Below are 11,747 nucleotides of genomic sequence, written 5' to 3' on the forward strand. Positions count from 1 at the left end.
ATCCTCTACAAGTCCATAGGCTTGTTTTCTTGAATTGTCTGCCATCTCTAGTGAGATTTTTGCAGCCTGCACCTCAAAGATCCCTAACTTCTCCATTACAGAGAGGGGCATGAGGTTTACAGTTGACCCTAAGTCACACAAGGCCTTCTTGAAGGTCATGGTGCCTATGGTACAAGGTATTGAAAACTTCCCAGGGTCCTGTCTCTTTTGAGGCAGTTTCTGCCTAGACAAGTCATCCAGTTCTTTGGTGAGCAAAGGGGGTTCATCCTCCCAAGTCTCATTCCCAAATAACTTGTCATTTAGCTTCATGATTGCTCCAAGGTATTTAGCAACTTGCTCTTCAGTGACATACTCATCCTCTTCAGAGGAAGAATACTCATCAGAGCTCATGAATGGCAGAAGTAAGTCCAATGGAATCTCTATGGTCTCATTTTGAGCCTCAGATTCCCATGGTTCCTCATTGGGGAACTCAGTGGAGGCCAGTGGACGTCCATTGAGGTCTTCCTCAGTGGCGTTCACTGCCTCTCCTTCCTCCCAAAATTCGGCCATGTTGATGGCCTTGCACTCTCCTTTTGGATTTTCTTCTGTGTTGCTTGGAAGAGTACTAGGAGGGAGTTCAGTAATTTTCTTGCTCAGCTGACCCACTTGTGCCTCCAAGTTTCTAATGGAGGACCTTGTTTCAGTCATGAAACTTTGAGTGGTTTTGATTAGATCAGAGACCATGGTTGCTAAGTCAGAGGTATTCTGCTTAGAACTCTCTGTCTGTTGCTGAGAAGATGATGGAAAAGGCTTGCTATTGCTAAACCTGTTTCTTCCACCATTATTATTGTTGAAACCTTGTTGAGGTCTCTGTTGATCCTTCCATGAGAGATTTGGATGATTTCTCCATGAAGGATTATAGGTGTTTCCATAGGATTCTCCCATGTAATTCACCTCTTCCATTGAAGGGTTCTCAGGATCATAGGCTTCTTCCTCAGATGAAGCCTCCTTAGTACTGCTTGGTGCATTTTGCATTCCAGACAGAATTTGAGAAATCATATTGACTTGTTGAGTCAATATTTTGTTCTGAGCCAATAGGGCATTTAGAGTGTCAATCTCAAGAACTCCTTTCTTCTGACTAGTCCCATTGTTCACAGAATTTCTTTCAGAAGTGTACATGAATTGGTTATTTGCAACCATTTCAATCAGCTCTTGAGCTTCTATAGGCGTCTTCTTCAGATGAAGAGATCCTCCAGCAGAGCTATCCAAAGACATTTTGGACAGTTCAGAGAGACCATCATAGAAAATACCTATGATGCTCCATTCAGAAAGCATATCAGAAGGACACTTTCTGATTAATTGTTTGTATCTTTCCCAAGCTTCATAGAGGGATTCTCCTTCCTTCTGTCTGAAGGTTTGGACTTCCACTCTAAGCTTACTCAATTTTTGAGGTGGAAAGAACTTTGCCAAGAAGGCATTGACTAGCTTTTCCCAAGAGTCCAGGCTTTCTTTAGGTTGAGAGTCCAATCATGTCCTAGCTCTGTCTCTTACAGCAAAAGGGAATAGCATCAGTCTGTAGACCTCAGGGTCAACCCCATTAGTCTTGACAGTGTCACAGATTTGCAAGAATTCAGCTAAAAACTGATGAGGATCTTCCAATGGAAGTCCATGGAACTTGCAATTCTGTTGCATTAGAGAAACTAATTGAGGCTTAAGCTCAAAGTTGTTTGCTCCAATGGCAGGGATAGAGATGCTTCTCCCATAAAAGTTGGGAGTAGGTGCAGTAAAGTCACCCAGCACCTTCCTTGCATTGTTGGCATTGTTGTTGTTTTCGGCTGCCATAGGTTCTTCTTCTTTGAAGATTTCTGTTAGGTCCTCTACAGAGAGTTGTGCTTTGACTTCTCTTAGCTTTCTCTTCAAGGTCCTTTCAGGTTCAGGATCAGCCTCAACAAGAATGCTTTTGTCCTTGCTCCTGCTCATAAGAAAGAGAAGGGAACAAGAAAATGTGGAATCCTCTATGTCACAGTATAGAGATTCCTTTAGGTGTCAGAGGAAAAGAAAAGTAGAAGACAGAAGTAGAAAATTTGAACTTATCAAAGAAGATGGAGTTCGAATTTTGCATTAAGGAATAGTGTTAGTCCATAAATAGAAGGATGTGAGGAGAAGGGAAGTAATTTTCGAAAATTAAGTGAAAGATTTTGAAAACATTTTTGAAAAACACTAATTGATTTTCGAAAATGAAAGTGGAAAAGAAATCAAGTGATTTTTGAAAAAGATTTTGAAATTAGAAATCGAAAAGATTTGATTGAAAACTATTTTGAAAAAGATGTGGTTAAGAAGATATGATTTGTTTTAAAAAGATGTGATTGAGAAGATATGATTTAAAAAACATTTTAAAAAGATTTGATTTTGAAAATTAAAAACTTGGCTAACAAGAAAAGATATGATTCAAACATTAAACCTTTCTCAATAGAAAAGGCAACATACTTGAAATGTTGAATCAAATCATTGATTGATAGCAAGTATTTTTTAAAATTAGAGAGAAATTGATTTTGAAAAAGATTTGATTGAAAAGATATGATTTGAAAAAGATTTGATTTTGAAAAAGTTTGAAAACTGAAAAAAATCTGCATTAAAAACAAAATCTTCCCTCTTGTGCCATCCTGGCGTTAAACGCCCAGAATGGTGCACATTCTGGCGTTTAACGCCCAAAACTATACCCTTTTGGGCGTTAAACGCCCAACCAGGTACCCTGGCTGGCGTTTAAACGCCAGTCTGTCCTTCTTCACTGGGCGTTTTGAACGCCCAGCTTTTTCTGTGTAATTCCTCTGCTGTATGTTCTGAATCTTCAATTCTCTGTATTATTGACTTGAGAAGACACAAATTAAAAATATTTTTGGATTTTTAATAATAAGGAAAAATCAAAATGCAACAAGAATCAAATAATAATGCATGCAAGACACCAAACTTAGCAGTTTGTATACTACTGACACTAATGAGAATGCATATGAGACACACAAAACACTCAAGTCAAGAGAATTTAAAGATTAGAGTAAGAAATCATCAAGAACATCTTGAAGATCACTAAGACACATGAATGAATGCATGCAATTGACACCAAACTTAACATGAGACTAGTGTCTCAACAAGAAACATAGAATATTTTTTTGTTTTTATGATTTTGTAATTTTTTTTTGCTTTTTCGAAAATTAAGTGGAAAAAGATATCAAAGTTCTTAATGAGAATTCCAGGAATCAGTGCAATGCTAGTCTAAGACTCCGGTCCAGGAATTCGACATGGCTTCACAGCCAGCCAAGCTTTCAAGGAAAGCTTCGGTCCAAAATACTAGACATGGCCAATGGCCAGCCAAGCCTTAGCAGATCACTGCTCCAAAAGCAAGATTGATAGAAATCAACAAGCTCTTGTGATGATAAGTTGAAACCTCGGTCCAATGGAATTAGACATGGCTTCACAGCCAGCCAGATTTCAACAAATCATCATGAAACTCTAGAATTCATCTTTAAGAACTCCAAAAAAAATACCTAATCTAAGCAACAAGATGAACCGTCAGTTGTCTAAACTCAACAATCCCCGGCAACGGCGCCAAAAACTTGATAGCGCGAAATTGTGATCAATACTTTTCACAAATCAAATAATCCCCGGCAACGGCGCCAAAAACTTGGTATGCGAAATTGTGATCAATACTTTTCACAACACAAATAATCCCCGGTGATGAATCCAAAAACTTGGTGTTCAATACCATGGCATAAACACAACTTCGCACAACTAACCAGCAAGTGTACTGGGTCGTCCAAGTAATAAACCTTACGCGAGTAAGGGTCGATCCCACAGAGATTGTTGGTATGAAGCAAGCTATGGTCACCTTGTAAATCTTAGTCAGGCAAACTCAAATGGGTATGGTGATAAACGAATAAAACATAAAGATAAAGATAGAGATACTTATGTAATTCATTGGTAGGAATTTCAGATAAGCGTATAAAGATGCTTGTCCCTTCCGTCTCTCTGCTTTCCTACTGTCTTCATCCAATCCTTCCTACTCCTTTCCATGGCAAGCTTAAGCAAGGGTTTCACCGTTGTCAGTGGCTACCTCCCATCCTCTCAGTGGAAATGTTCAACGCACCCTGTCACGGCACGGCTATCCATCTGTCGGTTCTCGATCAGGCCGGAATAGAATCCAGCGATTCTTTTGCGTCTGTCACTAACGCCCCGCCCTCAGGAGTTTGAAGCACGTCACAGTCATTCAGTCATTGAATCCTACTCAGAATACCACAGACAAGGTTAGACCTTCCGGATTCTCTTGAATGCCGCCATCAGTTCTAGCCTATACCACGAAGATTCCGGTTAAAGAATCCAAGAGATATTCACCCAATCTAAGGTAGAACGGAGGTGGTTGTCAGTCACACGTTCATAGGTGAGAATGATGATGAGTGTCACGGATCATCACATTCATCAAGTTGAAGAACAAGTGATATCTTAGAACAAGAACAAGCGGAATTGAATGGAAGAACAATAGTAATTGCATTAATACTCAAGGTACAGCAGAGCTCCACACCTTAATCTATGGTGTGTAGAAACTCCACCGTTGGAAATACATAAGGGATAGTGTGATCATTGGTTTCGGCCCCAAAGAGGGAACCAGAAGAACCAAGATGAAAATACAATAGTATAATGTCCTACTTATAGAAAACTAGTAGCCTATGGTCTACAGAGATGAGTAAATGACATAAAAATCCACTTCCGGGCCCACTTGGTGTGTGCTTGGGCTGAGCATTGAAGCATTTTCGTGTAGAGACTCCTCTTGGAGTTAAACGCCAGTTTTGGTGCCAGTTTGGGCGTTTAACTCCCATTCTTGTGCCAGTTCCGGCGTTTAACGCTGGGAATTCTGAGGGTGACTTTGAACGCCGGTTTGGGCCATCAAATCTTGGGCAAAGTATGGACTATCATATATTGCTGGAAAGCCCAGGATGTCTACTTTCCAACGCCGTTGAGAGCGCGCCAATTGGGCTTCTGTAGCTCCAGAAAATCCACTTCGAGTGCAGGGAGGTCAGAATCCAACAACATCTGCAGTCCTTTTTAGTCTCTGAATCAGATTTTTGCTCAGGTCCCTCAATTTCAGCCAGAAAATACCTGAAATCACAGAAAAACACACAAACTCTAGTAAAGTCCAGAGAAGTGAATTTTAACTAAAAACTAATAAAAATATACTAAAAACTAACTAGATCATACTAAAAACATACTAAAAACAATGCCAAAAAGCGTACAAATTATCCGCTCATCAAAGTGCTATCCTAGTTATCCTCCTCAATTGTGATAACAAATTGTCCATTACTCCCACTTAGTTAACCTCTAATCATGGAGGAAAGTCAAGTGGATGAATCAATTTGATTCCTCAAGTCCTAATCAACTCCTAAAGGAAAGACTTGCTTTAGAGGCATTCAAATCAATTAGCAACTTCTAATTATCAATCAACAAAGGAATTAGATAACTTAAGAGTCACTAATCACTCTACCTAGGCGAAGAGGAACAAAACCTACACTAAAATCCAACCAAGCATTTCATCAAACACTTGGAAGGCATAAAAGGTAAGCATAGTAAATCAACAACAAGAACAAGATCTAACAACAATTATTGCAAAGAATTAACAACAACAAATCAAAAGGAACACAATTATTATGAATTACCTTGATTGAATTGAAAGAGAAAGGAAGGAACAAAAGTAGATCTACAACAAAATACAAGAACAACATAAAGGAAATTACAGCAAAAGAATAGAGGAAGATGAATGTAACAACAAGGACTTAAGAGGATAGAAGTAGAAGAAGATGAATTAAAATCTAGATCTAAGAACTAAACATAATCTTAATCCTAATCCTAGAGAGAAGTGAGAGCTTCTCTCTCTAGAAACTACTTTTAACTACTAAACTAAGCTAAACTAAACTAATGGTAACTAACATGTCCATCCATCTTCAATCCTTGGCTTAAATAGGATCAGAAATGAGTTGGATTGGGCCCACAAGGCTTGTAAATTCGCTAGCAATGAGTTTGCATGAAGTGAATCACATGCATCAACGGCGCGTACGTGTACAGTGCACGTATGCATCCTTCTACGTATAGCAACTATGGCAAATCTTATATCATTTCGAAGCCCCGGATGTTAGCTTTCCAGCCCAACTGAAACCGCATCATTTGGACCTCTGTAGCTCATGTTATGGTCGATTAAGTGCGAAGAGGTCGGCTTGACAGCTTTTGCATTTCCTTTATTTCTTCATGAGTTCTCCATTTCTACATGCTTTTCCTTCATTCCCTTGGTCCAATCCTTGCCTCCTAAATCTGAAATCACTTAGCAAACATATCAAGGCATCTAATGGAATCAAGGAGAATTAGATTTAGCTATTTTAAGTCCTAAAAAGCATGTTTTCACTCTTAAGCACAATTCAAGGAGAAGTTATAAAACCATGCTATTTCAATGGATAAATGTGGGTAAAAGGTTATAAAATCCCCTAAATCAAGCACAAGATAAATCTTACAAATGGGGTTTATCAACCTCCCCACACTTAAACCAAGCATGTCCTCATGCTTAAACCAAGAATGAAGTAAAGGGTATGGCATTTATTAAATGGAACTAACTAAATGCAATCTACCTATATGCAACTATCTAAATGAATGCAATTGCTTGGTCAAAATAAATCAATTCCCAAGAAGCATATATGCACAAGGGCTAAGGACTAGCAAGTCTAATCCATAATTGAATTGAGTTATTAGGGTTGATTTTCTCAATTCTCCCCTAATCATGCTTTCCAAGATTTGTTCTTCTTCTAACAATCAACATATATTTCATGCATGCATACATCTATCATGAGGTCTTTTTTTTAGGTTGTAATGGGGTTAAGGTCAAGGTAGGATGCATATATGGTTAAGTGAGCTTGAATTTTGAATCTTTGATAAGCTTAAACTTCCCACCTAACCTATGACATCCTATACAATTAAGTTCTAACCTAACTACCCATTTTTCACTTTTTCATATACTCATGTATCCCTTTTCATTTCACAACACTCATGCATTGATTTTATTGAGCTACACTTTGCTTTGGGGCATTTTGTCCACTTTTTATTTCTTTCTTTTTCTTCTTTTTCTTTCTTTTTCTATTTTTTCTTTTTCTTTTCCATATTATTTTTCTTTTTCTTTTCTTTTTTTCTTTTGTTTTTCTCATTTTTTTCTTTCTATATACAAGAGCATCAATGCATAAGGTCTATACATTTGATCAATACATGAGCATGTACCCAATTCCCAATATTTTTAATAAAAATACAAAACTACTCTTATATTCACCCAATGTCCCAAGATTCCACACTTGAATGATACTCACACACACTTGCCTAAGCTAATCAAAGATCCAAATTAAGGACATTTACTGTTTTCCGCTTTAGGCTTGTAATATGCTAAAATTAAGAATAAGTGGGTTAATCGTAGGCTCAAATTTCGCTAACAATGGAAGATAAAAGGTAAGGCTTTTTGGGTAAGTGAGCTAAATGAAATGATGGTCTCAATCATATAAATGCATAAATACACAAAATAATGGATATAAAGGATCAAACAAATCAAAGATTACATTCATAGAAAGAGAATAATGTACACAAGAAGGAAAATAAGTGGTTATAAGATGTAACCACACCATTAGGCTCAAAACTCACTTGCTTGTGTTCTTAGCTCAAAAACATGATCCACAAGATATATAATTCAAGCAAGTTTAATGAAAAGTTTTCACTCAAATCAATTGGTGCCCTATAGATAGAAATCCTTGAAAATTTTCATTATTTTGACTAAGCTTATTGTGTATACATATGCAAAAATTAAGAAAATGCAAGTAAAAATCCTAAAATGCAAGTAAAAATTCTAAAATCCTAGAATGAAATGCAAAAGTGTTGGAATTAGAAACTTGTCACCCAAAATCGCCGACCGGTCGGACGACCTCCCCACACTTAAAAGTTTGCACCGTCCTCGGTGCACTCAAAGATGAGTAAGGGGGTACGGCGACTCTCCGGGTTGCTGCGTGTTCTTAGTCTTGCTTCCATGTTTGCTTGTGGTGCATTCATAATGAAAATAAAAAATATAACACCATAAGATGAGAAGATATAAAAGCAAAGAAGCATATATTTTTGGAATGAGGTAGATCACTAGAAATGAGTGAGTGAATTAGTGTGACATTGATGACAAATAGGTGTGTGAATTCTAAATTGCGCGGTTTAGAACATACATTAGCATAAAAAGCTATGTCACAAAAGAAGCATGCACTTTACTCATTCTAGTATGCTTGAGATGCTTTAAGTGAACTTGTAAGGTAAAACAAGAATTAAAGAAGCATGAAAGCATTCAAGCTAAAGTATATGGATGCATATGATCATGAAATACAATGCATTAAGGTAAATACTTAACATCATCCATCAAGAAGTTACCTAATCACAAAATAAGGCTCAAATCACATGGTGGCCCAATCATGTAATTCAAGAAGAGTTACAAGTTTGAAGGCAATTCTCATCACTTGGTATTCTTCAAAAGGTAAGCATGAAAAACTCAAAACCAAGTAGCAACATATAACCTCAATCATAGAATCCAACAGAGATTATAAACATAATGATGTTAAGATAGCATCCTTTTTAATACTCAGCAGCAAGTAGTGGTAAACAAGAATACCAATCCAACACTTACAATGATAAAGAGAAAATGAAATGAAGAACTAACTAAAACTAACTATCAACTAACTGACTAACTAATTAGTTAACTAAAATAAATGGTTATCAATGGTGTTTGGAAGTGTTGGATGAGGGGTAGAAGAAGGGAAGAAGAAATGGGAAGGAAAGAAATGGAAAGAGGAGAAGAAAAGAAGTGGATGGAAGAAAGGGCATCCACGCGTATGCACGCATGGCGCGCACGCGTCGATGGCTTATTTCAAGAGTGGCGCTTACGCGTCATGTGCGCGTGCGCGCAAGTGGGGTTTGTGCCAGAGGCACAACGTTGGCGCGGCACAGGCACAACTTTCTGGAAAATGTATGGAGGGTGGAACTTCTCAATCCACGCGTACGCACACATCGCGTGCGCGCGTGGATGGTCGAAAATGCTTGATGCACGCGTACGCGTACAGTGCGCGTACGCATGGGTGGTGCTCTGTTTTTTTTTAATTTTCTCTATGTTTTTGCACCAATCCAAGTATTATAATCCTCCAAACAGCTACCAAAACACCCTAAAACCTTATTTAACATGATAAAATACTAATTAAACTCAACAAGCTAATCAAAATATGAAATTAAACTACTTTTACCAATATGTACAAAAAGAGAAAATGAAAAGAAGTTACCATGGTGGGGTGTCTCCCACCTAGCACTTTTATTTATTGTCCTTAAGTTGGACTTATGAGGAGCTCCTCTCAAGGTGACTTGTGCTTGAATTCATCTTGGAACTCCCACCAATGCTTGGTTCTCCATTGTGCCCCAAGATTTCCTATGGGTTGAGCCAAGTGTTGATGGAGTTCTTCACAAGCTTGGGGCTCCCAATGTTGATCCTCTTTTTCTAATCTGGGATCCCACACTTTGTTTTCACACCTGTCTTGAGGTTGATCATCATTATTAATCCAACCGGGTGGTGAGTAAGGTGAATTCTCTATATAGTGGTCAACAATCCTCCTAGACCCATCTATTTGAGCACTATTCCCACCTTTGTATTCAACTCTTGAAATATCAACCAAAATGAGCCTTGATTTGCAACGCCAACCACGAAACATCTTTCGCTTACGCTTCATCCCACAAAGCATCCTAAGTTTACCATCCATTTCAAGCAAGCCATACTCAAGTGGGATAATAAAGCTAATAGAATTGAATTTTACCCACTCAAGTGAAGGAGTAGATGACAACCTAGGCAAAGATGCTTCCAACGATCTTGACAAAGCGTATTCCACTCCCATCCTTCTATTTCTAAGGACTTCCACCTCTTCACAAGATTTCTCTAATTCAATCCTTTGTTCATTAATACTATCTAAGCCTTTTACCTTAATCAAAATATAATTGGGAGGGTGAAAGAAGTTTACCTCCACAACATTTTCAAATGCATCGGGAGAAAGTTCTTCAAGTTCAAAGGATTCTCCACCACTAGGACTTGATGCTTGCTCTTCATTGCCATGGGAACTCAATTCTTTCTCTATCTCATTCAAGTCTTCATATGGAATATGCCTTGGAAGGTGTGCACTTTCCTCCCTAGCATCAATTTCAATCATCTTGGAGGGGTTTTCTTCAACTCTATGTTCTCATGGAGGCTCTGCATCTCCTAAGTCTTCTACCACTTCTTCCGTGTCTTCAACAATTAAGGCTTCCTCCAATTTTTCCAATACAAAGCAACTTCTCTCATTTCCCACCGGAATTTCCAATCTCTCCTTCATGCTATGTTCTTCATTTGATTCTCCACATGTAGCCATGGGAGTTCCTTGAGTGTTCAAGTATTGGGAGGCTAATTGATTTGTTACCGCCTCCAAGGCAGTCATAAAATTTTGCACATCCCTTTTCATCTCTTCTTGCCCTTGAACAAGAACACCAAGGGTTTCATCCATTAGAGATTGGAGTGGGTGGAAGGGTTCATCATTTTGGGGGAAGGGTTCATAGTAAGAAGGTAGTTCTTCTTGGTGGATTTGTGGTGGTTCAATGTTTTCCACTCTTTCCACTTGTTGCACAACGCACTCCATGGTTACTTGAAATTGATCCAATGCTTTCTTGAGACGATCCCTTGACTCTTGTTCCTCTTGGATAATATGATTAGGATCACGTGGCTCTTGGATCAATGGATATGAGTATTCTTCTATGGGAGGTTATGGTGGAAAGTAGTATTCATCTTGTGGTTGAAAATTTTCATATATTGGAGGTGGTTCATCTTGGTAATAATGTGGAGGAGGTGGCTCTTGAAAATATTGATGTTGGAATGGTGGTGGCTCTATATGTGATTCATATGGCTCATATGGTTGTTGGTAGGATGGATATGGATTAGGGTCATATGAAGGTTGTTGGTAAGAAGGGGCTTTTGAGTATGGTTGAGAGTTATATTGAGGATATGGTTCATAGGCATATGGTGGTGGTTCTTGAAAGTCACAAGGTGATTCACCATAGCCATTGGATTGATATGCATCATAGAATGGCTCTTCTTCATAGTGTATTAGTGGAGGTTGTTGCCAAGAGGATTGATCATATGCATATGGCTCCTCCCACCTTTGGTTATCCCATCCTTAATACACATTCTCATTATAGTTCTCATCACCTACAACATAATTGTAACTACACTCATAGCCAACGTGAGAATTCATGATAATAGGAGAGGGCAAAAACAAAAAAATAGGAACAAATAAAGAGAACAAACTAAAAACTAATAAAGAAGCAAAAAGCAAACATATTCACAATATTCACATATATACAATAACCAATAACACAACACCATTGCAATTCCCCGGCAACGGCGCCATTTTGATGATTGGATTTTTGCCGGCTTAGAATTTCACAAATGAATTCTCGTTGCAAGTATAGTTTCTAAACCAATCACTAATCCTTTCATACAAAAAGTTGTTTGTCACTAAAACAAACCCCTAAAATTTATAAACTGAAGTATTCAAACCTCGGGTCGTTCTCCCTAGGAATTGTAATAAAGTGTCTTGTTATTGGTTGTGAGTTATTTTGGTGTTTTTAAGATTTTATACAAGAAATATAAATGGAAAGGA

The 11,747-nt window shown here is 38.1% G+C and overlaps 1 non-coding gene across 1 annotated transcript; it reads left to right on the plus strand.

Annotated features, from left to right (window-relative positions):
- The first annotated feature begins 1,308 nt into the window (after positions 1-1,308).
- LOC112716392 (small nucleolar RNA R71) lies at positions 1,309-1,416 on the plus strand. The gene has a single exon (XR_003160327.1). It is a non-coding gene; the product is annotated as a small nucleolar RNA R71 (small nucleolar RNA).
- Positions 1,417-11,747: the final 10,331 nt, after the last annotated feature.

Source organism: Arachis hypogaea, chromosome 1 (assembly GCF_003086295.3).
Source record: "Arachis hypogaea cultivar Tifrunner chromosome 1, arahy.Tifrunner.gnm2.J5K5, whole genome shotgun sequence".
Taxonomy (NCBI): Eukaryota; Viridiplantae; Streptophyta; class Magnoliopsida; order Fabales; family Fabaceae; genus Arachis; species Arachis hypogaea.